General features: G+C 48.4%; 1 long non-coding RNA gene across 2 annotated transcripts in view; it reads right to left on the bottom strand.

Moving 5' to 3' along the window:
* The window catches only part of LOC134479271 (uncharacterized), a 31,188-nt gene extending 7,424 nt beyond the window's left edge, over positions 1 to 23,764 (bottom strand). The window contains exons 1-2 of one of the 2 annotated variants that reach the window (XR_015622661.1): positions 21,158 to 23,764; positions 17,920 to 20,304 (exon numbers count right to left, since the gene is read on the bottom strand). This is a non-coding gene — a long non-coding RNA (uncharacterized LOC134479271). Of the gene's footprint in view, positions 1 to 17,919; positions 20,305 to 21,157 lie in introns of those variants that run through there. The other variant, XR_015622660.1, reaches the window with a different exon arrangement.
* Between the last annotated feature and the right edge of the window lie 1,335 nt (positions 23,765 to 25,099).

The following is a 25,099-nucleotide window of genomic DNA, read 5'->3' as shown; positions in this document are numbered from 1 at the left end:
CCTTTCTCTGTGATGACTGGAGTTTATGTCCAGTTGACACAGAACCAGCCAGCACACACCACAACACCTTGTTTTTAATGGTCTGTTTTCTCCTCTCAGCATTGAGTCCCAGCATCGAGCTGTGCACTTCTAGAAGTCATGAACAAGCTCTACTTTCCCAGAGCAATAACACAGAGTCTCCAGTTCATTAAACTTGCCTGACCTGAACTAGCAGTGGCTGAGACCTGGAAATGATGTGTCCCTCTGTTACTGGGTTGGTTTGCTTGTCAACTGAAAGGATACGTTATTGGAACAAGGAGACAGATTCATTTGAAAACCAACAAATCAAAGACGAGTCTCTTAGTAGGTGTTCTATTGCTGTGAAGAGACACCATGACCACAGCAACTCTGATAAGGACGGCATTTAATTGGGGCAGGCTTACAGGTTCAGAGGTTCAGTCCATTATCATCACAGCAGAAAGCAGGCAGGCGCTGGAGTAGCAACCAGAGGCCATATCCCCATATGTAGGCAGAGGGAGAGAGACGGGCAGGCTCGGGCTTCTGACACCTCAAAACCTAGCTCCAGTGACACACTTCCTCTGACAAGGCCACACCTCCTAATCCTTCTAATCCTTTCAAATAGTGCCCCTCCCTGGTGCGTAAATTTTCAACACAGGAACCCATGAGAGCCATTCTTATTCAAACTGTCACACAGTGCTATCACTTACAAAAAAACATTAGAGGATCAGAGACAGAGAGTTTTTGTTGGGAGAGAGAGGGAGAACATGGATGAAGACAGACTTGCTGAGTGGGGTCTACACCCTCCACAGCATACACTTCTTCTCTTCCACCAGAATATCGTGAGACAACAGCTGACCTTAGTTGCCTAAGCCACTCTCGATAATTCTTTAAACAAACACATTTATTTCCGTTGGAGTTGAACATTATTCTACTTCTAATTAAAGAACACCCCCCCCCCGAAATGCTCAGCCCATTTTCGGGTGTTATTGAAGACCATTAGATACATACTAGGCTCTGTAAATCTATCAAAAACTTACTGGTGAGTATATTTTTACAATTCATAACTGGAGTTTCAAGGCCTGGGCTCTGGCAGCTCCAGAAAGCCAGGGTGAATCCCCCGGCCATCATGTCAATTAAAGGAACATGATAGAGAAAAGACAGAAGAGGTTTACTGTTTGTCTCTCTCTCTCTGTCTCATGAGACAGAATCTCCCCATGTAGCTCTAGCTGGCCTGGAATTCACTGTCTAGACCAGGCTGTAAATGTGTATGAAGGGATGTCAGAGAATAACTTGAAGAAGTTCTCTCCTACTACATGAGCCATCTAGCAAATGGTAAATGACCCTATCAGCAGAGCATTTAGGTTTAAACAGAGGATGGATTCTGGCAAGGGTCAAGGTGAAGCACTGCGTAGACTTAGCTGGCATAGGATTCACTATCTAGATCAGGCTGGCTTCAAACTCACAAAAGAGTGACCTGCCAAGGTGTGACCCCCTCCCATCATTGTGTCAGTCTGCAAAAGTCTTCGGAAGGTTTTATCTGAGGGGACAAGTCAGATCTCGGGTGATGGTTACTCCTGCCTCCTCTGGGAAGTGGGGATTCTGCCTGCTGAAGTTTTGTTTTTCCTGGGAGCCAGGATGACTGCAGGTTTAGGAGTGTGAGCTTTCTCAGTGTCCTCTGCCAAAGCAAAGCGGATGGAGACACATGCAGGGATGGTGTCCCGCCCTCAGTCATCTGTGGGTCACGCTAAAGCCAGGGCCGTTCAACAAAAGCAGCTTCTCAGGGGCTCTTTCGAAACCACCACAAAGCAATATTGACCACGACACTCAGCTTGTTCTCACTGGGGAGGCCCTTCAGACCCGAGCAGGCCTCATGAGCAGCTGGAGACCAGAGAGAAGAGTGACTATAGTGGGTATTTCAGTGGGACTTGATGAGAGCTACTGAGACTGAAGGCCACAGCTCGAGATTTTGGAGGCCAGAAGTTTGAAATTATAGGTTATAAACATGGCTTATTTGATTTTAGTTTATTGTAGCAAGACATGGTGGCACACACCTTTAATCCCAGCCCTTCGGAGGCAGAGGAAGACAGATCTCTGTGAGTTTAAAGTCAGCCTGGTCTACAGAGGTGAATCCAGGTCAGCCAAGACTATATAGTGAGACCCGGTCTTAAAAACAAACAACCCAAACAAATATATATATATATATATATATATATATAAATATATATATACATACATATATACATATATATGCTGCACAAATATATGTGCACAAATATATATACATATATTTATATATACATACAAATATATATATATATATTTATATGCATGTATGTATAACAGAAATCAGGGGAGATAGAGAATTCAAATGTAACGTGTCCCTGAGGTTTCTGCGACAGCCTTATTTCCACACCCCGATTTTGACTTCACGTTTCCCTCTGGGAGCAGTGGGTGCTGGCTACTAGGATGGGAGCCCAAACTGAAAGATCAAAGTGGAGCTTCAGACTGAGCGGAGTCTCTGGGTTCACGGCCTGGGGAAGGCTGACCCCTGGTGGCTGCATTGGGCCTTGCAACTGCTGCCTGCTAGACCTGGCTAGGTAGGCTCTTGCAGACCTCTGTGAAGAAGAGTAGGTGGTTGTGGGGAAAACAGCCGGTAAGTGAGGTGGGTTCAGAGCCACGTGATTATTTTCAAATTTATCGGCTAGACAACAGGAGACAAACATCATAAACTCATATCACTGTCTTAGGTAATTCGGGAGCAGTAAGGAGGAAAGCCTGGGAAAGGGTGGGTGGGTGGGTTGGTCATGCTGGCTTGGTTTACCTGCTTGTTTCTTGAGACTTTTTCTCTGTGTAGCCATGGACACCTCCAACTTGAAACTTGACTGAGGAGAATCTTGAACTAATCTTTCTGCCTCTACCTCCCAGTGCTGGGACTACAGGTATGTTCCTCCATGATCCGCCGTAGACTGAGCAATCCGGCTTGCCTGCTTTTCTATATGACAACCTTTCTCTTTAGGTCTGGGGCAGGACACCGGGGCATGACACGCATCCAGATTAGATGTCCTGACAGCGCATTTCTCAGGAGGCGTTCCTACTGCTAAGAGAGACGTGGTGATTGCACTCAGAAAGGCCCCGGGTGCTGAATCATTTTGAACCCAACGGCGGCAAGCACGACCCACCTGAGTCGGTCAAGGAGACAGATCTAGGCGCAAAAAGAGATAGAGAGACATGTCTTATCTCCCACCACAGGACTGAGGAAACGTGCCTGCTGGTTCTTTCTTCAGAACTACAGAGGCCACTTTTAAAGTCACTTGGATGACTTTACAGAACTCCCCTCACAGATCCACTAGCTGCTTTTCTCCTCAGAAATCAGGCCCCGCCCCACTGCCCACTCTCCCAGAAGTCTGGCAACCCAAGCGTGCCGTGGCCAACCATCCTTCCTGTAGCCTTAAGCCTGAGACAATCTTGAATTCTAAGTTTACTCTATTTTAAGATGTACTTTTATTTCTGTGTGTGTCTATGTGTACTGTGTGTGTGTAAATACCTGATATGTCAGAAGAGGAAGGCTTCGGATCTTTTGGGGCTGGGATTACAGGTGGGTGAGATCTGCCCATCGAGGGCCCTCTGCAAGAGCAGCTATGACGTTAGTCGTTAAAAAACTTTATTATTTTATGTAAATGGGTATATTGACTCTGTGTGTGTGTGTGTGTGTGTGTGTGTGTGTGTGTGTGCCCCATGTGTGTGCCTGTTGTCTGAGGAGGCCAGAAACAGCCATTAGAGCCCCCTGGATTTACAAATGACTCTGAGCTGCCACCATGTAGGTGCTGGGAATTGAACCAAGTGTGCCAGTAAGGAGCAGCCAGTGTTCTTAGCCCCTGCACAACTTCTCCAGCTCCAACGTTAGCCTTGCTATGCAGTGCCTTTCCCTTTCTAGTACATAGGATGGGATGTGCTACCCCACCCTCAAACCTGTAAGGCACAGAAATTCCCTTTGAGTCATGGAACTGAATGAAGGGTCTGTCTTTTCCCCTTCAGAACATCAGCCAAGCTCTCCTAAGGAAGCTGGTTTAGGACCAGAAGCCTTGATTTCTCAGTTCAGGCCACGATGAAGGTAGGGGATCAGGGCTGGACAGTTCTATGTCAACTTGACACAAGCTATAGTCACCTGAGAAAAGGAATCTCAATTGAGAAAAATGCCTCCGTAAGATGGGGCTGTAGACAGGCCCAGAGGGCATTTTCTTAATTAGTGACAGATGCGGGAGGACCCAGCCCATTGTGAAAGGGGACACTCCTGGGCTGGTAGTCCTGAGTTCTGTAAGAAAACAGCCGGAACAAGCAATGAGGTGTAATACAGCATCCTCCATGGCCGCTGCCCCTACCTGCAGGTTCCTGCCTTGTTTGAGTTCCTGTCCTGACCTTTGATGGTGCAGTGGGATGTGGAAGAGTAAGCCAAATAAATCCTTTCCTCCCCAAGTTGGTTTGGTTGTGATGTTTTCTCACAGGTATAATTACGAAGCACATTCCAGATGCCACGTGCTTTGCTGATGAAATGGAGCTCCGAGTTTATCAAATTATCAGTATGTTCATCTGCCTCAGATACATAGCAGCAAGACAATGAGGTAGGTAGTGACTACAGGTGTCACTCCAGACCTGGGGCCTCCATTCTGGATTCTGTTACCATCAGCCCCCAGCCTCCTGCCTGTGCAGAGAAAGCGGTACATCCCCATGAAGCACTTCACGTGGAATGTAGGCAGAAGGAAATGAAAGAAATCACCCACATCACCTACTTACTGTCTACAACCCCCCACATCACCTACCTACCGTCTACAACCCCCCATCACCTACCTACTGTCTACAACCCCCCCATCACCTACTGTCTACAACCCCCACATCACCTACTTACTGTCTACAATCCCCCACATCACCTACCTACTGTCTACAACCCCCCCATCACCTACTGTCTACAACCCCCAAATCACCTATTTACTGTCTACAATCCCCCACATCACCTACCTACTGTCTACAACCCCCCACATCACCTACCTACCGTCTACAACCCCCCCATCACCTACCTACTGTCTACAACCCCCCCATCACCTACCTACCGTCTACAACCCCCCACATCACCTACCTACCGTCTACAACCCCCCATCACCTACCTACTGTCTACAACCCCCCATCACCTACCTACCGTCTAAAACCCCCCCATCACCTACCTACCGTCTATAAACCCCCCTCATCACCTACTGTCTACAACCCCCCACATCACCTACCTACCGTCTACAACCCCCCCATCACCTACCTACCGTCTACAATCCCCCACATCACCTACCTACTGTCTACAACCCCCCACACCACCTACCTACCGTCTACAACCCCCCCATCACCTACCTACTGTCTACAACCCCCCACATCACCTACCTACCGTCTACAACCCCCCCATCACCTACCTACCGTCTACAATCCCCCACATCACCTACCTACTGTCTACAACCCCCCACATCACCTACCTACCGTCTACAACCCCCCCATCACCTACCTACCGTCTACAACCCCCCATCACCTACCTACCGTCTAAAACCCCCCCATCACCTACCTACCGTCTATAAACCCCCCTCATCACCTACTGTCTACAACCCCCCACATCACCTACCTACCGTCTACAACCCCCCCATCACCTACCTACCGTCTACAATCCCCCACATCACCTACCTACTGTCTACAACCCCCCACATCACCTACCTACCGTCTACAACCCCCCCATCACCTACCTACTGTCTACAACCCCCCCATCACCTACCTACCGTCTACAACCCCCCCATCACCTACCTACTGTCTATAAACCCCCCACATCACCTACTGTCTACAACCCCCCACATCACCTACCTACTGTCTATAAACCCCCACATCACCTACCTACTGTCTACAACCCCCCACATCACCTACCTACTGTCAATGAACCCCCCACATCACCTACCTACTGTCTACAACCCCCCACATCACCTACCTACTGTCTATAAACCCCCCACATCACCTACCTACTGTCTACAACCCCCCCATCACCTAGCTACTATCTACAACCCCCCCATCACCTACCTACCGTCTACAACCCCCCACATCACCTACCTACTGTCTACAACCCCCCATATCACCTACCTACCGTCTACAACCCCCCCATCACCTACCTACTGTCTACAACCCCCCATCACCTACCTACCGTCTACAACCCCCCCATCACCTACCTACTGTCTACAACCCCCATCACCTACCTACCGTCTACAACCCCCCCATCACCTACCTACTGTCTATAAACCCCCCACATCACCTACTGTCTACAACCCCCCACATCACCTACCTACTGTCTATAAACCCCCACATCACCTACCTACTGTCTACAACCCTCCACATCACCTACTGTCTACAACCCCCCACATCACCTACCTACTGTCTATAAACCCCCCACATCACCTACCTACTGTCTATAAACCCCCCACATCACCTACCTACCGTCTACAACCCCCCATCACCTACCTACTGTCTACAACCCCCCCATCACCTACCTACCGTCTACAACCCCCCCATCACCTACCTACTGTCTATAAACCCCCGACATCACCTACTGTCTACAACCCCCCACATCACCTACCTACTGTCTACAACCCCCCACATCACCTACCTACTGTCTACAACCCCCACATCACCTACCTACTGTCTATAACCCCCCACATCACCTACCTACTGTCTACAACCCCCCACATCACCTACCTACTGTCTATAAACCCCCACATCACCTACCTACTGTCTATAAACCCTCACATCACCTACCTACTGTCTACAACCCCCCACATCACCTACCTACTGTCTATAACCCCCCACATCACCTACCTACTGTCTACAACCCCCCACATCACCTACCTACCGTCTACAACCCCCCACATCACCTACCTACTGTCTACAACCCCCCACATCACCTACCTACCGTCTATAACCCCCACATCACCTACCTACTGTCTATAAACCCCCACATCACCTACCTACTGTCTACAACCCCCCACACCACCTACCTACCGTCTACAACCCCCCACATCACCTACCTACTGTCTATAACCCCCCACATCACCTACCTACTGTCTACAACCCCCCACATCACCTACCTACTGTCTACAACCCTCCACATCACCTACCTACTGTCTACAACCCCCCATATCACCTACCTACCGTCTACAACCCCCCCATCACCTACCTACTGTCTACAACCCCCCATCACCTACCTACCGTCTACAACCCCCCCATCACCTACCTACTGTCTACAACCCCCCATCACCTACCTACCGTCTACAACCCCCCCATCACCTACCTACTGTCTATAAACCCCCCACATCACCTACTGTCTACAACCCCCCACATCACCTACCTACTGTCTATAAACCCCCACATCACCTACCTACTGTCTACAACCCTCCACATCACCTACTGTCTACAACCCCCCACATCACCTACCTACTGTCTATAAACCCCCCACATCACCTACCTACCGTCTACAACCCCCCATCACCTACCTACTGTCTACAACCCCCCATCACCTACCTACCGTCTACAACCCCCCCATCACCTACCTATTGTCTATAAACCCCCGACATCACCTACTGTCTACAACCCCCCACATCACCTACCTACTGTCTACAACCCCCCACATCACCTACCTACTGTCTACAACCCCCACATCACCTACCTACTGTCTATAACCCCCCACATCACCTACCTGCTGTCTATAAACCCCCACATCACCTACCTACTGTCTACAACCCCCCACAACACCTACCTACTGTCTACAACCCCCCACATCACCTACCTACTGTCTACAACCCCCCACATCACCTACCTACTGTCTATAACCCCCCACATCACCTACCTACTGTCTATAAACCCCCACATCACCTACCTACTGTCTACAACTCCCCACATCACCTACCTACTGTCTACAACCCCCCACATCACCTACCTACTGTCTATAAACCCCCACATCACCTACCTACTGTCTATAAACCCTCACATCACCTACCTACTGTCTACAACCCCCCACATCACCTACCTACTGTCTATAACCCCCCACATCACCTACCTACTGTCTACAACCCCCCACATCACCTACCTACCGTCTACAACCCCCCACATCACCTACCTACTGTCTATAAACCCCCACATCACCTACCTACTGTCTACAACTCCCCACATCACCTACCTACTGTCTACAACCCCCCACATCACCTACCTACTGTCTATAAACCCCCACATCACCTACCTACTGTCTATAACCCCCCACATCACCTACCTACTGTCTACAACCCCCCACATCACCTACCTACCGTCTACAACCCCCCACATCACCTACCTACTGTCTATAAACCCCCACATCACCTACCTACTGTCTACAACCCCCCCATCACCTACCTACTGTCTACAACCCCCCATCACCTACCTACCGTCTACAACCCCCCCATCACCTACCTACTGTCTACAACCCCCATCACCTACCTACCGTCTACAACCCCCCCATCACCTACCTACTGTCTATAAACCCCCCACATCACCTACTGTCTACAACCCCCCACATCACCTACCTACTGTCTATAAACCCCCACATCACCTACCTACTGTCTACAACCCTCCACATCACCTACTGTCTACAACCCCCCACATCACCTACCTACTGTCTATAAACCCCCCACATCACCTACCTACTGTCTATAAACCCCCCACATCACCTACCTACCGTCTACAACCCCCCATCACCTACCTACTGTCTACAACCCCCCCATCACCTACCTACCGTCTACAACCCCCCCATCACCTACCTACTGTCTATAAACCCCCGACATCACCTACTGTCTACAACCCCCCACATCACCTACCTACTGTCTACAACCCCCCACATCACCTACCTACTGTCTACAACCCCCACATCACCTACCTACTGTCTATAACCCCCCACATCACCTACCTACTGTCTACAACCCCCCACATCACCTACCTACTGTCTATAAACCCCCACATCACCTACCTACTGTCTATAAACCCTCACATCACCTACCTACTGTCTACAACCCCCCACATCACCTACCTACTGTCTATAACCCCCCACATCACCTACCTACTGTCTACAACCCCCCACATCACCTACCTACCGTCTACAACCCCCCACATCACCTACTTACTGTCTATAAACCCCCACATCACCTACCTACTGTCTACAACCCCCCACATCACCTACCTACCGTCTATAACCCCCACATCACCTACCTACTGTCTATAAACCCCCACATCACCTACCTACTGTCTACAACCCCCCACACCACCTACCTACCGTCTACAACCCCCCACATCACCTACCTACTGTCTATAACCCCCCACATCACCTACCTACTGTCTACAACCCCCCACATCACCTACCTACTGTCTACAACCCTCCACATCACCTACCTACTGTCTACAACCCCCCATATCACCTACCTACCGTCTACAACCCCCCCATCACCTACCTACTGTCTACAACCCCCCATCACCTACCTACCGTCTACAACCCCCCCATCACCTACCTACTGTCTACAACCCCCCATCACCTACCTACCGTCTACAACCCCCCCATCACCTACCTACTGTCTATAAACCCCCCACATCACCTACTGTCTACAACCCCCCACATCACCTACCTACTGTCTATAAACCCCCACATCACCTACCTACTGTCTACAACCCTCCACATCACCTACTGTCTACAACCCCCCACATCACCTACCTACTGTCTATAAACCCCCCACATCACCTACCTACCGTCTACAACCCCCCATCACCTACCTACTGTCTACAACCCCCCATCACCTACCTACCGTCTACAACCCCCCCATCACCTACCTACTGTCTATAAACCCCCGACATCACCTACTGTCTACAACCCCCCACATCACCTACCTACTGTCTACAACCCCCCACATCACCTACCTACTGTCTACAACCCCCACATCACCTACCTACTGTCTATAACCCCCCACATCACCTACCTACTGTCTATAAACCCCCACATCACCTACCTACTGTCTACAACCCCCCACAACACCTACCTACTGTCTACAACCCCCCACATCACCTACCTACTGTCTACAACCCCCCACATCACCTACCTACTGTCTATAACCCCCCACATCACCTACCTACTGTCTATAAACCCCCACATCACCTACCTACTGTCTACAACTCCCCACATCACCTACCTACTGTCTACAACCCCCCACATCACCTACCTACTGTCTATAAACCCCCACATCACCTACCTACTGTCTATAAACCCTCACATCACCTACCTACTGTCTACAACCCCCCACATCACCTACCTACTGTCTATAACCCCCCACATCACCTACCTACTGTCTACAACCCCCCACATCACCTACCTACCGTCTACAACCCCCCACATCACCTACCTACTGTCTATAAACCCCCACATCACCTACCTACTGTCTACAACCCCCCACATCACCTACCTACCGTCTATAACCCCCACATCACCTACCTACTGTCTATAAACCCCCACATCACCTACCTACTGTCTACAACCCCCCACACCACCTACCTACCGTCTACAACCCCCCACATCACCTACCTACTGTCTATAACCCCCCACATCACCTACCTACTGTCTGCAACCCCCCACATCACCTACCTACTGTCTACAACCCTCCACATCACCTACCTACTGTCTACAACCCCCCACATCACCTACCTACTGTCTCCAGTCTCATCGGTATTCATCTAGCCAATGGGCAAATGCTAAACCGCAGAGGCTGCCCCTGTGGAGGGGGAGCAATCATGCCTTACATCCTATCCATGCTGTCCCTAACTGCTAAAACTCTTAGCATGTGACAGCAGCAAAGGAGGGTGGGACAGCAGCATCAGCTTCCAAGAATACTGCCTGATATCCTATCTCCTTCACTCTCTAGAGACCCACACTCTCTAAGCTCGGAAACCTATACAAGCTAAGGTTTATGAATATAGTAAGTTTCCTGGCCTCCTGCTTCCCCAAGCTGCGAGTGCCAGGCCTTATTAAAGAGCCTGAAGTCCATCTCACCACATTGCTCCATTGAACCTGGAAAGAATCTTTAATATTGAAAACATCAAGGACTCCATCGGTTTTCCATTCTGATACCAATGCTAGGTGCATCTGGAGCTTTGGTTCCAGTGTCCCCTCCTCAAATCCATTTGCTGAAGACATACTCCCTACAACAATGGTGTCCAGGGAGTGGGCTTTGGAGAAGGCACCGGGTCCTAAGGGCTCTGCCCTTGTGAATAGATTGATGAAAAAAACCTGACCAATTGGCCAAAGCGACATCCATCTGCCACAGGATTATCACCTGAGCCAGTGAGTTCAAGACCAGGCTAGGCAACTCCATCTTAAAAATGGAGATAGGAGGGGCTGGAGAGATGGCTCAGAGGGTAAGAGCACTGACTGCTCTTCCAGAGGTCCTGAGTTCAATTCCCAGCAACCACATGGTGGCTCACAGCCATCTGTATTGGGATCTGATGCCCTCTTCTGGTGAGTCTGAAGACAGTGACAGTGTACTTGCATACATACAATAAGCAAATCTTTTCTTTTAAATGGGGACAGGATTCAGCTCCTCAGCTTTCTGCCACGTGGTTTTTACACTCTTGCACTGCAATCTGGGAAAATGCATTAAGCAAGAACCACGCCACGGCCCGGATATTGTCCTGTTTTGAAATTCCCTCCACAAACAACTTAGTCTGTTGTTTTCTAATTCAGTCCCATTCAGCTTCTCTGAATGCAAATGAAACCCTGCCAGATTCTTCACCAGACTATAACACAACCCCATTCCCTGGAGAGTCCCTATTCCCCTCTGAAACTCCAGAGCCTGGCTCTCACCCTCCATGTCTGTCAGCATTCTAGTTCTCTGTGCGCCCACCAGAACAGGACACTGAGCTCTTCATGCAGCATCTCGGAGACACTCTAGTTTACAGACACAAATTCCTCCAAGCGCCTCCTGCAAACCATTTCCAGAAGCTCATAAACCACATGGTCAGCCACATCTGGTGGCCCAGGACGTTAATCCGAGTACTCAGGAGGCAGAGGCAGGTGACCTCTGTGAGGTCAAGGCCAGCCTGGTCTACAGAGTGAGCTACAGAACAACCAGGATCATAGAGAGAGACCCTGTCTCAAAAACAAAAGAAAAGAAAACAAAACAACCAAAAGAACCAAACCACATGGTCAGGGGGTTACTGAGTGACCTCATTCACTGGTATCGAATACCTGACAAGAAGCCACCCTAGAGAAAAGAGGTTGGCTCGGAGTCATGGTACCGAGAGACTACGGCCCATCACTGTGGGCGTGTGTGTGGTTGGCTGTTGCCGACTTGATGTACCCAGGAAGAGGGAGACTTGGTTGAAAAATTGCCTCTGTCAGACTGGCCTGTGGACACATCTGTAGGACATTTCTCTGACGGTTAATTAATGGAGGAGGGCCTAGTCTACTGTGGTGGGGTTGGGAAGGTGTGGGGGAGGAGATGGGGACTCCTGAGTAATAAAGGAAAGAAGGTGAGCAGGCCAGAGGAACCAAGAGAGAAAACAGCACTCCTTTGTGGTCTCCACTTCAGCTCCTGCCTTGGTTTCCCTCAACGGTGAACTACATAACCCATAAGTCAGATAATCCTTCTCATCCCCACAAGTTGCCATTGGTCAGGGTTTTTATCATAGGAACAGAAAGCCGAACTAGAAAAGCGAGGTGTGGCAGCAGAGGGCTCCTTAGTGAAGGAGTAAGAGACAGCTGCTTGCTTATACTTAGGAGGGTCAGAAAGCAGAAAGGAGACAGGAAGGGCCAAGGGGACGAGTTAAACTGAGCTTCTAAGCAGCCCTGACTCTGTTCTCTCTCTTCCGTTTCCCCATTTGGCTAGCCCTTCTCTCACCTTGGCCATCATCCCACGATTTGTACAATCTGAGTCCCCAAGTTCTTCTCTTTAGCCATGTCATTGGTTCTTTGCCTTTCTGAGTGAATCTGATTATTATTGGGTTGCAGATGGCGTTTGCTCACAAGGTATCCCTATTTCTTCGGTCCCCCTGGTAGGGCTCCTCAGTAGTGTAATTTCTGTTTACCGTGATCAAGTCCCAAGAGGAAGAGGGGTTCCAGTAGGTGTCTCCTGTAGTCTCGCATCCCCAGGCGGTGCAATGAAACTGGTCTGGACCCCCATATTGGTGAACTTCTGCCCCGTTTCTTCCATCTAACGTAAGGTAAACGTAAGTGGGGGGCTCCCACAAATGACACCTCTATGCAGGGAATGCACAACTTACTGCTGCCCCAACCCCCAGCCCAGAGTCCTCTTCCTCCCATAAGAGCAGTTTTCTTCCTCCAGCACTCCTGTCATGGATGGGGACGTCCCACCAGTCAAGTCCTGCTGCCAGCTGGCAGAGGTCAAAAGTGAGGTCGGGCCACCAGGTTTTGAGGGGTTTGATAGCAGTCAGGGAGGCAACCTCGGGGGTTGGGGATTTAGCTTAGTGGTAGAGCACTTGCCTAGCAAGCATAAGGCCCTGGGTTCGGTCCCCAGCTCCGGAAAAAAAAAAAAAAAAAAAGCCAGGGAGGCGACCTCGCCTTCAGTTCCAGTGGAAACCACAGTCCAGGTTTAAGGTACCAGCATATGGGGGCAGCAGGAGTCCCTGGGAAATGGGGTGTCTGCAGATTTCACATAGGATGCATGCACCAGGGCTGCAATACTGTCTACCTTGAGGACCCTCAGAGTGGTTAACCATATCAGGAAGGGTCCCTTCCACCAGGGTTCCAGTGACTATGCCCGATGCCTCTGGGCATAGACCCAGTCACCAGTCTGGAAACGGTGAGGGGGTCTCTGGCATTTCTGGAGCATGTAAGGCAGACAGTTGGGGCCAAAACTCATGTTGTATTAACTGAAAGGCTTGGAGCCTCAAGAAGAGGTTCCTCCTCTCAGTGAATTGGGATACCTCCAGGGAGGGCCCAGTGGACACCAAGGAAGCTGGGGTACCAACAGGATCTCAAAAGGGGTCAGGTTAAAATGGTAGGGGGTGTTCCAGGCTCAGAACGGGGCCAGGGGAAGGAGCACCACCCAGTCAGCACCAGTCTCCAAGGTCAATTTAGTTAAGGTCTATTTTAGGGTTCTGTTCATTCTCTCTATCTGCCCTGAGCTCTGGGGATAATAAGCACAATGGAGCTTCCAATTAGTCCCAAGTATCTTTGCCAATCCCTGACTTACCTTAGAAACAAAAGCAGAACTATTGTTCAATTGCCTTGGGCATTCCGAACCTCGGGAAATTTTCTTCTAATATCTTCTTGGTTACCACAGTAGCTGTTTCCTGCTTGGTGGGGGAAGCCTCAACCCATCCAGAGAAAGAATCTACAAACACTAGGAGGAATTTGTAACCATATTTTCCTGACTTAACTTCTGTGAAATCAACTTCCCAATATACCCCAGGACGTTCTCCCCTAGGTCTCTTGCCCTGTTTGCTCTTGGCTCCATAAGCACTCACTTGCTGACATACCTTACAGTGTTCTACTGTCTCTCTGGCTAAAAACCTAAGGTCCATGACATATACCTTAGATCCCTTGACTGCGTGGATGAGCTTCTTATCCTAAATGAATCCATTTGTGCATTTGGCCAAAGGAGTCTTTTGTTTGTTTTCTGGGGAGTATAGTTTTCCCCTCTTGAGTGTGCCATTGTCCTTCCTTTTCTAAGTAATAGTGGGTGGGGTGGTTAGCAATTTGGGCCTTTCCTTCTGCTGTATATTGTAAGTGAGGCCATCCCTTAGTCCAATCCCAGTTCCCAGAGGGTGTTTCTTGCAGGCCCATAACCCAGATAGGCTCCTGCATAGCCACTTCTCAAGCCACCTGGTCTGCCTGGTTATTGCCCTGGGCCACTGCGTCTCTTTCCTTCTGATGTCCTGGGCAATGAATAATACTCATAGTTGCCGGCTTCATCAAGACATCCAAGAGATCCAAGATTTCCTGCTTTTTATTCCTTTTCCCTCTGATGTGAGCAGTCCTCTCTCTTGGTATATAGCCCTGTGGACATGGGCTGTGGCAAAGGCATACCTGCTATCCATGTAGATGTTAATTTTCTTGCTGGCCCCAAGTTCCAAGGGAAATGAGCTACACACTCTGTGCCCACGTGCCAGGGGGGTAGAGTTTCAGCCTGCCCAGACAACATTTGTGTGGTTCATCACGGCAGCACCCACTCATCTCTGACCTTCATGAAGAAAACTGCTCCTGCCTGTAAACCAGAGCTCCTGGCAGGGGTCGGTTGGAGAGGTCTTTCCTCCACCCATGGGCTTCTGCCAGCATTCAACACTTGTGCTGTGGTGGCTCCAAGTTGGGTAGTAAGGTAGCCAGATTGAGCCCAACCAGTGGAGAGTCTAGTCCATGTCAGCTGGCCAGTGGGTCTTACCATTCAAAGGCAAAGTATTCTTGACTTTGGGGTGCCAAGGTCAGGCAGAGGAAAGCATCTTTCAAGTTAAAACCATGAGCCAAATTCTGGAAGGTGGTAAAGAACTAAACAGTATAGGGGTAAGGCACAGTAGGGTGGAAGTCAGCCACTCTACTATGGTTTAACCTCTTTTAAGTCCAAGACTGGGCGATAATTGTTAGTGCCTGGCTTCTTAACTGGAAGGATTGGTGTGTTCCAGACAGAACACCCCAAGGTAGAGGAGCCGGGAGATGTGTGGCTTAATCCCTTCTTATGCCTCCCCCAATATTGGCTATGGGCACACCGAGGCAAGATCAGCCTGGGTCTTACGCTCCACATACACAGCCTGCAGAAACACATGATCTAACCCAGCCGTTTCAGCCCAAGCAAAAGGAAATTTTTCCAGCCACCAAGCTTTTGTCTTTTGGGTATTGGTCTCAAACAATTTGTATTTGTCTTCCAGCCTAAGAGTAAGGACCTGGACAGGTTCTTCAGCAGCCCCCTCAGTTGTGGACCCTCGGGAAGAAATGGATCTGAGCCCCCATCTTGGATGACAAATCTCTCCTGAGCAAGGGATAGGGGCAGTCAGGGATGATCATGAATAAGTGGGGATACCCGGCCCATGCCCAGGTCCAAAATTCTTCTGGTAGTCCATGAATATTGTTTAGTCTCGGTGACCCCTTGGACCCATGTTTTTCCCCACTCTGGAGACTGGCCCAGCTTGGAGGGGGACTTAGTGTTGGACCCCAGTATCAATCAAGAATTGGGTGGGTTTCTCTTCTACTTTCATGGTTACCCTGGGCTCAGGGAGGGGGTCTGAACCCTGTCCTCCCTAGTCGCTGTCTTATTCCAGGGCTAACATCTTCACTGTTTGGAGGTACTTTTCCCAACGCCTGGGATTTTCTGCCCCTGGCTTCCATTTGTTGGGGCACTCTTGGGCCCAGGGGCCCCTCTCCTCACAATATGCACACTGCTTCTCTCTTGGGTTGGGGTCTCTCTTCTCTGCTTTCCCTAACTACTGTAACCAAGATTCTCTGTAAATTCCTTTTCTTTCACTTTTCTTTTTTCATCTCCCTTTCATCTTCTTCCTTTCTCTTTCTCTGCTCTTTCTCTGTCTCCCTGTTATGGTAGACTTTCTCAGCAACCTGCACTAAATCCCTCAATGACTTACCCTGTAGTCCCTCTAGCCTCTGAAGCTTTTTCCTGGTATCTCTCCTAGCCTGGTCTATAAAAGCCATGGTCACAGTAGCTTTGTGCTCCTCTCTGCTGGGGTCATAGGGTGTATATGGGCAGAATGCCTCCATAAGCCACTCTAGAAAGGCTGAGGGTGACTCTTCTGGTCCCTGTTTAACCTCACACACCTTGGTCAAATTGGTGGGTCATCCTTCGACCCACCTTGAGACCTGCCCATGGAGTCTGGTGGTATACCTTCAGGCTTTTATCCTAGGGTGTGGAGGAGGGGGGTCCTCCACTAGATCCTTCCAGGTAACTATATAGGGCACTTGGTCTGGGTGCCCAAGGGATCCTGGTCTAAAAAGTCTTTACTGCTTTGATCACCTGCAAATCAAGGGTTCCTACCAGTGGCCACCCTACTCCAAAGGTGGGCCATTTGGAGGAGCAGAGAGTAGCTAAGTAGAAGTAAACTGCTTCTTTACTACTACTGACCAGTTTTCTCCTCTTTCCCCAACTTCCCTCCAGTGGTTAACTAGGATGTTTAACAGGGTAGATTCAGTCTGTCCCATGTCCAAAAATAACATCAGTCCAAGTCCAAGAACACAGAGAAAGACAATTAACCCACAGACAGTTCACCCCTGCCATGGTGCAGAAACCAGGTAATCAGGTGGCTCGTTCAGCTCCTGCTGGTATCAAGTCTAACAGGTGACTCAGACAGCTTACACTGGTATCCAGCCTAACAGGTTCCAAAAGGAGCAGAGTCCTCCTGATTCTCTCCAAGTGGGACAGCGTGAGGTATCCTCCAGACTCCCCATGGTCATGACCTTAATGCACGTCTGCCAGCTGCAATTTGACTGCACCAGACCAGAGGCTCTCTAAGTCTTACAGATGCCCTAGAGCAAGCCAAAAGCAAGACAGACAACAAGGATACGGACAACCTCAGTACCTGATATCAAGCTCGAGCTGTTCCTCTGACCACCGTTCCTCAAGATCTCATAGGGAGGTCTGGCTTCCCAGCCCATGTACCAAATGTGAGGCTCGAAGTGAGTCTTAACTACTGGGAGACCCCCCAAATGAAACACAAGAACAAAGTTTGATGCGAATGCAAGAGGTTTATTTTTCTGATGTGTTGTGGTCAACTCTTGCTTGTGGTAAGTGACTAGAAGGCGACCCCAAATGGCTATAACAAGCAGTTTTTATCCTTTTTAAGGGTACAAGTTACATCAGCAAGATTACAGTCTAAACTTTTTGGCTAAGCATATTGACCTTTGAATCTATTGGCTAGCAAGCATGTGACATGCATTCAAACTCTGTCTGGCACCAGAGGGTCAGGTGACTGTCAGTACATTCTGAGGATTTTCTCCTCCTGAGAACTGTAGGAGGAGAATAGAACTTGGCCTAACTTTGACTTGAGGTGGTGGGTGTAAGGCTGGCAAAAGCCACTAGGGGTCCTTCCCTTCATCTTGGAACACAGAATTTGGGTTAACCTAAATATGCTTCTCAGGGCATGGTCACTTAAAATGGCTCCAGAGTAAACCATCTTATTCCCTGTAAGGTGAGAGTTCTATTTTTTTTTTCTTTTTTCTTTTCTATTTTTCGGAGCTGGGGACCGAACCCAGGGCCTTGCGCTTCCTAGGCAAGCGCTCTACCACTGAGCTAAATCCCCAGCCCCAAGAGAGTTCTATTTTTGTCTTGATATCTGGAACACACAAATTTTAAGATTTTTTTTCAAGTCTTGTTCCTTCCAGAAACAGTGAACCCTTTTCAGGCTTTATTTTTATTTATGTGTATCTTCAGAGGCCAGAAGAGAGCATGGTGTCCTCTGGAACTTGAGTTATAGGAAGTTGTGAACTATCTTACATAGATGCTGAAAGATCCCCGAAGAGAGACCCTTTCTAAAGTCTCGGGAAATCGTGGACCCCAGACACAGAGAGACCATTTTGGATGTAATAAGCAAAGGCGAGGTTTATTACAGAGACCTATTACAGAGATCTCCGGACCGACACGTATCCCGCGCAGGAGACAAAGGTGTCGACCACGAAACTCAAAAGTCAGAGGGTTATACAGAGAAGGCTAGGGGGTTTTGGCGTGGTTACATACAATTGGTTCATTCAAACATAGCAGTGAGAACAAAGCAGAAAGAGTACGTGCTAGAAGTCAGGGGCTTATCAGGGTCTGGAGGTCACCTAGTTGAAATATGGCCCTGAGTGAGCTGGGGGGAGATGTCTTCCTGCCAGACGTCCCATGAATCAGTCCCATTAACTCAGGCTGGTTCTTGCATTCCTTTTCCTTTTCTTTATGGCTTGCCAGTCCTGCCTGGACAGTGTTTCCTGTGCTCCTTTATCTTTATGGCCTGCTAGTCCTGGCTGCAGGGCTTTGCCCTGGGTCTGTGGCCTTTTGGGGTTTATTCTTTTAATTTTGTATCTCTAAACCTAGAATTCGTATAATTCTCCTTTCATTCCCTTCTCCTTCTACTAAATAATTCTAATCTTAGAATTTTGATATCAAGTCTCGTATTTGGTCTCACCAGTTGTCCTAACTGACTGGTACTGTTGTCTCAGAACCATCAACCACACAGCACCCACTCGATTTTTAACAAAAGCAATTAACCTGTTTGTCACGCAGGGTCCAAAAACTAAAACCAAGAAAATTATTAATAATGGCCCAGCTGTAGCAGAGAGTAGGGTAGTCATTCAGGGAGACTGAGTGAACCAAGACTCAAACCAACCTTGTTAAGCGTCTCTATCTTTTTGTAGGAGTCAAGCCTATTAACTAGTTTCTTTAACACACATGGACCTATAATCAGAAGTAGAAGCAAAACTAAGAAGGGTCCCATAGGGAAGATATCAGAGTAGTCATCCAAGGAGATCTACTAAACCAGCTCTCGAACCATTCCTGATGTGCTTCTCTGTCTCTCTGTCTTTTATCTAACCTTTCTCTAAATTTATTCATGGAGTCTTTAATTACTCCTGAATGGTCTACATAGAAGCAACATTCTTCTTTCAGTGTAGCACACAGACTCCTTTAAGGAATATCAGGTCTAATCTTCTCCTATTCTGAAGGACTACCTCTGAGAGGGAGGTTAGGTATTCTTGGAGGTCAGCTAAAAAGTCTTTCACTCTTTTTATATCTGAGTCAATGGCAGTTCTCTATAAGCCTTGCATTGTAACAGCAGATGTCCTTGTGCTGCCCTTGCAGCACCTAGATAGCCTTAGCCCTAAGTAATTCTCAACTCCTTTTTTTGTGTCTTACTATGTCTTTAGCATCAGGATTCTAATCTGGACACTATCTGAACCTAGACACCAAGGTCATGACTGTCTTTCAGAACTTCTAAACTTATACAGGTTGTGATCCCTGAGGCACAGTCCCAAGAAGTGTTAGGAGTACTAACATATGTAATGTTACATCATTTGCAATAGAAATCAAGCCTATTCCCACACCTATCTCGATGGAACCCAGGGCAAACATGCTGAGTGTCCCTCTAGGTCTCAGCTCTCAGCCCCAACAATTAGTATGTGGCTGGTGAGGGCTGAGAATTGATGGCTGTCAGGGTGGTCAGCAGCACTAGGTACAGTGCTTTCCAGTGATGCTCGAGTGTCTGGGCTCCGTGTCGTTGTATGTAGCTGTAGTCTCCAACCTGGAACTGATCAGATGTCTCAGGAGTAGTGCCCGGCTGGCAGGAGTGATGTGTTCCAGGCAGAAAAGCACTGAGCCACACATCTCCTAGCATCAGGTACTGGTGCACTGAGACAGGTCTTAAGCTCCACATACACAGTCTGCAGATATGCATACACATGGACTCACCCAGCCATTTCAGCCCACGCAAGCCATTTTGGACAGCAAATTTCTCATGAGCAAGGGATAGGGGCAGTCAGGGATGACTATCAACTAGTGGGTTACCCGGCCCACGCCAAGGTCCACTGTTCTTCGGGCAGTCCATAGGTATTGTTCGTTGTCAGTAGCCCCTTGTACTCAAGGTCCTTAGATATTGGCCCACTGGGGGGGGGGGCATAGGAGCACAGAGCATTGGGTCCCTGTATCCACACTTCCCTTCTATCTCTGTACATAGCCAGCACTCTAGGACCAAGAAGCTCTCCAGTGGCCCCTCTTGTTCTTTCTTGGGCAGTCCCTGACCCAGTGTCCTTTTTCTTTGCATTAGGCACACTGATCTTTAGCCAGGAATTCTCTTCTGTTGCCAGGTACTATCTTCCTAGGTTCCCTAACTACTGTGGCCAGTATATGTTCCTCTCTCGTCTTTTATCTCTCTTTAGCTCTCTAATTTCCTCTTCTTTTTGTCTCTTTTCTTCCTTAGCTTTCTGCTCTTTTTACCTCTTTCTCTGTAACTTGTACTAACTCTCAGCAACTTAACTTAACCCTTTAAATTTCTGTAACTTTCTCTTTATATCCTTTCTTTATCTTAGCCAGATTGGTGGGGCATTTTTTAGCCCCTCAGAGACCCACCCTTGGAGCCTGGCAGCAGACCTGGCACTCCCTACCTTTAGGCGTATTGAAGTCAACAGGCAGAAGTGAGGGCCTTCCATCCGGGTCTGGAACATTTTTCTCTGGTCTCTAGTAGGATTTTGTCTTTCCTCGGTGGTAAAGAAGACCTGTAACAGTTACTAACAAGCATCTCAAATGGGATGGTGAGAAAACAAGAGAATCTTGAGAGTAGAGGTCTACTGAAGAGGGCAAACAACATTTCTTGACTGGCAAAACAAAACAAAACAAAGTTCTTTACAGTTTGTTGTAGATTCTTTGAAACTATTTTAGGGGCTCTTTTTGTCCCCCAACCTGGGGCATTTTGACCACAGGGGCAGGAACTGGCTGCTGTGGGGATAGGACCAAAGGCACTCTCCATGTTAATGATGACCAGTGAGAAAAGTAATTTAATGCTGGAGACTGACTCCTCTCTTGGAATAGGGCCAGCAGATAAGGCAGGCTCCCTAAAGAACTTCTCTTAATGAGCACTCTCCTTCTGTGAGCAAATGTCAGAAATTCCTTTCTTGCTCTTGTTTGCCTTAGAGTCCTCCCCCACCTTACTCTCAGCCTTTTTTAGATCATTCTTCCTGTAGCATTTCTAACACAGCCTGTCCCTTTTTTAGAGCCTGTTGACAGCATTTCTGATCTTTTAGGCAGCTACGCACTAAGTGCCATACCGGCTGAAACTCCGCCTTTAAGATTCTTTGCTCCCAAGCAAAATTTAAATCCTTTTCCAGCTTATCTCAGCTGTCCACCATGAGATTCCCAGAGATCTCGAACCAAGGTATAGTAATTCACTAAGAAATCTCTCTATAGTGTTTCTTTTTACCTTAAGCCTTTTCCTTTTAAACAGCTCCTGAAGAGCCAGAAAAATTGGGTGAGACTTGAGAAGTCCCCATGCTCGCTGCAGCAGCTCCGCAGCTAGTTTCGCTCTCCCCTACTGTGTGTTGCGAGCACAAGCACAGATAAAACACTATGTTTTAAAAAATTAACGTTGGCTATCAACCAACACACCGCCACTAGAGCGGGGTCCATAAAATTAAGTTTCTTACTCACTATACTTGTTTCATACCGGAGGCCTAATCTGGGGAACTTTTTTATTTATGAGCGGTTTTGTCCTCAAGGTTTTTGTTAATGTCTGTTTACACAACTGTTAACAGCAGCTAGGCTGATCAAGGGGAGTAAAGGGAGGGGCCTCTTTCCTTGGGGAGGAGGCTCAAGAGAGAAAGACAAAACTCCCTGGCAGAAAACAATTTTTCTCAAGCAAATTATTTTTAACTCTTAACTTAAGCACCAAGAGGACCAAGTAAAACTCTTTGACGAACAAAGCAAACAGTTTCATGATTTCAAACACAGTCGTCAGTCCAAGATTTTAAACACAGTCGTCAGTCTAAATTCAAAAACGAAACAAAAGCCAAAAAGACACTCGACAATACCACAGAAAACAAACCAGACAAACGAGACAAAGACAAAGCATCTTATAACCAATTTCCACAGATGTCTGGTACCTTCAGTACCTGGCCCAAACTGTAGCTTAACCTTAGCTGGTTTTGGGATGAGATGGACCATCTGATTCCACCTCCCAACAGGATTTCAGAGTGTCCTCTTGTCCTAACATCTGTCCAATGGTCCACCATCAAAGACAAAGGGGTTATCACAGTCTGCCCCATGGCAAAGAAAAAGAACACCAAACACAGAAACAGAACACAGACAGCAGACACTAAGGAGCACTCTGTCTCCTTTGTTCCAGAAAACCACAGTCAGGTCCTCCTGACTGCCCACAGCCGGGCTCTTCCGACTGTTCTCCGCCCGTGGAACGTCTTCCAGGGGCTGCAGCCTGCGGGCCGAGGGGCGTCCTCCGCTTCCGCAGCCAGAGGGTCCTCACGAACCACAAAGGCAGCTGCACTGAGTGGGGATACACATCCACTCTCCTAGCACAGGGCAGGAATACACATCCACCCTCTTAGCACAGACACAGAGTGGGATTCCACGTCCACTCTCTAAGCACTGACCAGAGTGAGACTCCACTTCCACTCTCTGAGCACTGACCAGAGTGAGACTCCACGTCCACTCTCTAAGTACTGACCAGAGTGAGACTCCACGTCCACTCTCCAAGTACTGACCAGAGTGAGATTCCACCGGTACCGAGACACACATATATACACACACGGCGGAACCAAAACACAGACAGACACAGACTGACGAATGCAGCGCCGCTCACACAGAGACACTCAGACAAACATCCAACTCACCTCCAAGGGGTCTTCGGAGTCTGGGGTGGTCACAAAGATCCCGGACGAGCCCCCATTATGAAAGATCCCACGTAGAGAGACCCTTTCTAAAGTCGAGGGAAATCGCGGACCCCAGACATAGAGAGACCATTTTGGATGTAATAAGCAAAGGTGAGGTTTATTACGGAGACCTATTACAGAGATCTCCGGGCCAACAGGTATCCCGCGCAGGAGACAGAGGTGTCGGCCCCGAAACTCAAAAGTCAGAGGTTTATATAGAGAAAGCTAGGGGTTTTTGGCGTGGTTACATGTAATTGGCTCATTCAAACATAGCAGTGAGAACAAAGCAGAAAGAGTACGTGCTAGAAGTCAGGGGTTTATCAGGGGCCGGAGGACACCTAGTTGAAATATGGCCCTGAGTGAGCTGGGGGGAGATGTCTTCCTGCCAGACGTCCCATGAATCAGTCCCATTAACTCAGGCTGGTTCTTGCATTCCTTTTCTTTATGGCTTGCCAGTCCTGCCTGGACAGTGTTTCCTGTGCTCCTTTATCTTTATGGCCTGCTAGTCCTGGCTGCAGGGCTTAGCCCTGGGTCTGTGGCTTTTTGGGGTTTATTCTTTTAATTTTGTATCTCTAAACCTAGAATTCATATAATTCTCCTTTCAATGCTAAGACCTGACCTCTCAGTCTTCTGCAAGAACAGCAAGGACTTTTAATTGGCGAGCTCCCTTTCCAGCCTCTCCACAGCTGTGATGTTGTGCCTCTAGCTCTAGGGAAGTTGAGGTAGGGTGATCTGAACCCTGAGGTCAGCCTAGGTCACAAAGCAAGAACCAGATTCAAACGAGTAAAGAGTAAGGTGAACTGAGAACACGTGTAAAAGTCACCTACTGCAAAGAAGCAAAGGAAAATTAGGTCTGCCCAAACGCAGCAAATCATTTACTCTTTTTAAAAAATTAATTTAAGGGGCTGGAGAGATGGTTCAGCAGTTAAGAGCACTGACTGCTCTTCCAGAGGTCCTGAGTTCAATTCCCAGCAACCACATGGTGGCTTATAACCCTCTGTAATGGGATCTGATGCCCTCTTCTGGTGTGTCTGAAGAAAGTGATAATGAGCTCACATACATTAAATAAATAAACAAATCTTTAAAAAATTAATTATTGATTTTGCCAGAGTCTCAACCGCATAACCCTCGCTGGCCTGAGCTCATTACATAGACCAGGCTGGCCTCTGCCAGGTCCAAACCACCACTCCCACAGATAGTGCTGGTGACATTGTTCCTAAACAGAAGACCTTTGGATAAACAAGCCCGAAAGTTTCTGTTTTTAGAAGAGCAAATCTTTAAAGGCAGTTTCTCTTCACCAAGAACCTCCCTTAATGGTCCTGGAAGGTCAACTGCCTCAGGCCACACCACCCAGTTTAACCATTGTTAACAGAATAACAACACAGTAGCCTATGTCAGCTCAGATATCCCCCACCCCCACTGTCAAAGTCTGCTGTTTTCCCAACAGTTTGAGATAGCTCTGCCCCAAGAGAATGGCCTTAGCAGTTTGATCCCAAATAAATTTTTCAGTCTACACCGTGGTCTAGCTTGGTAGTTTCTCTGCACCATCCCTTATAGCCTCGAAAACTCACAGAGATTCATCTGCCTCCCAAGGACTGAAATCAAGGGTGTGGCCTACCATACCAAGCTTCTTCTTTTTTTTTTTTTTTTACATTTATTTAGTCCCTT

The sequence above is a fragment of the Rattus norvegicus genome, chromosome 6 (genome assembly GCF_021556685.1).
Source record: "Rattus norvegicus strain SHRSP/BbbUtx chromosome 6, alternate assembly SHRSP_T2T, whole genome shotgun sequence".
Lineage (NCBI taxonomy): Eukaryota > Metazoa > Chordata > Mammalia > Rodentia > Muridae > Rattus > Rattus norvegicus.
This window is presented reverse-complemented; position numbering and strand designations above follow the sequence as displayed.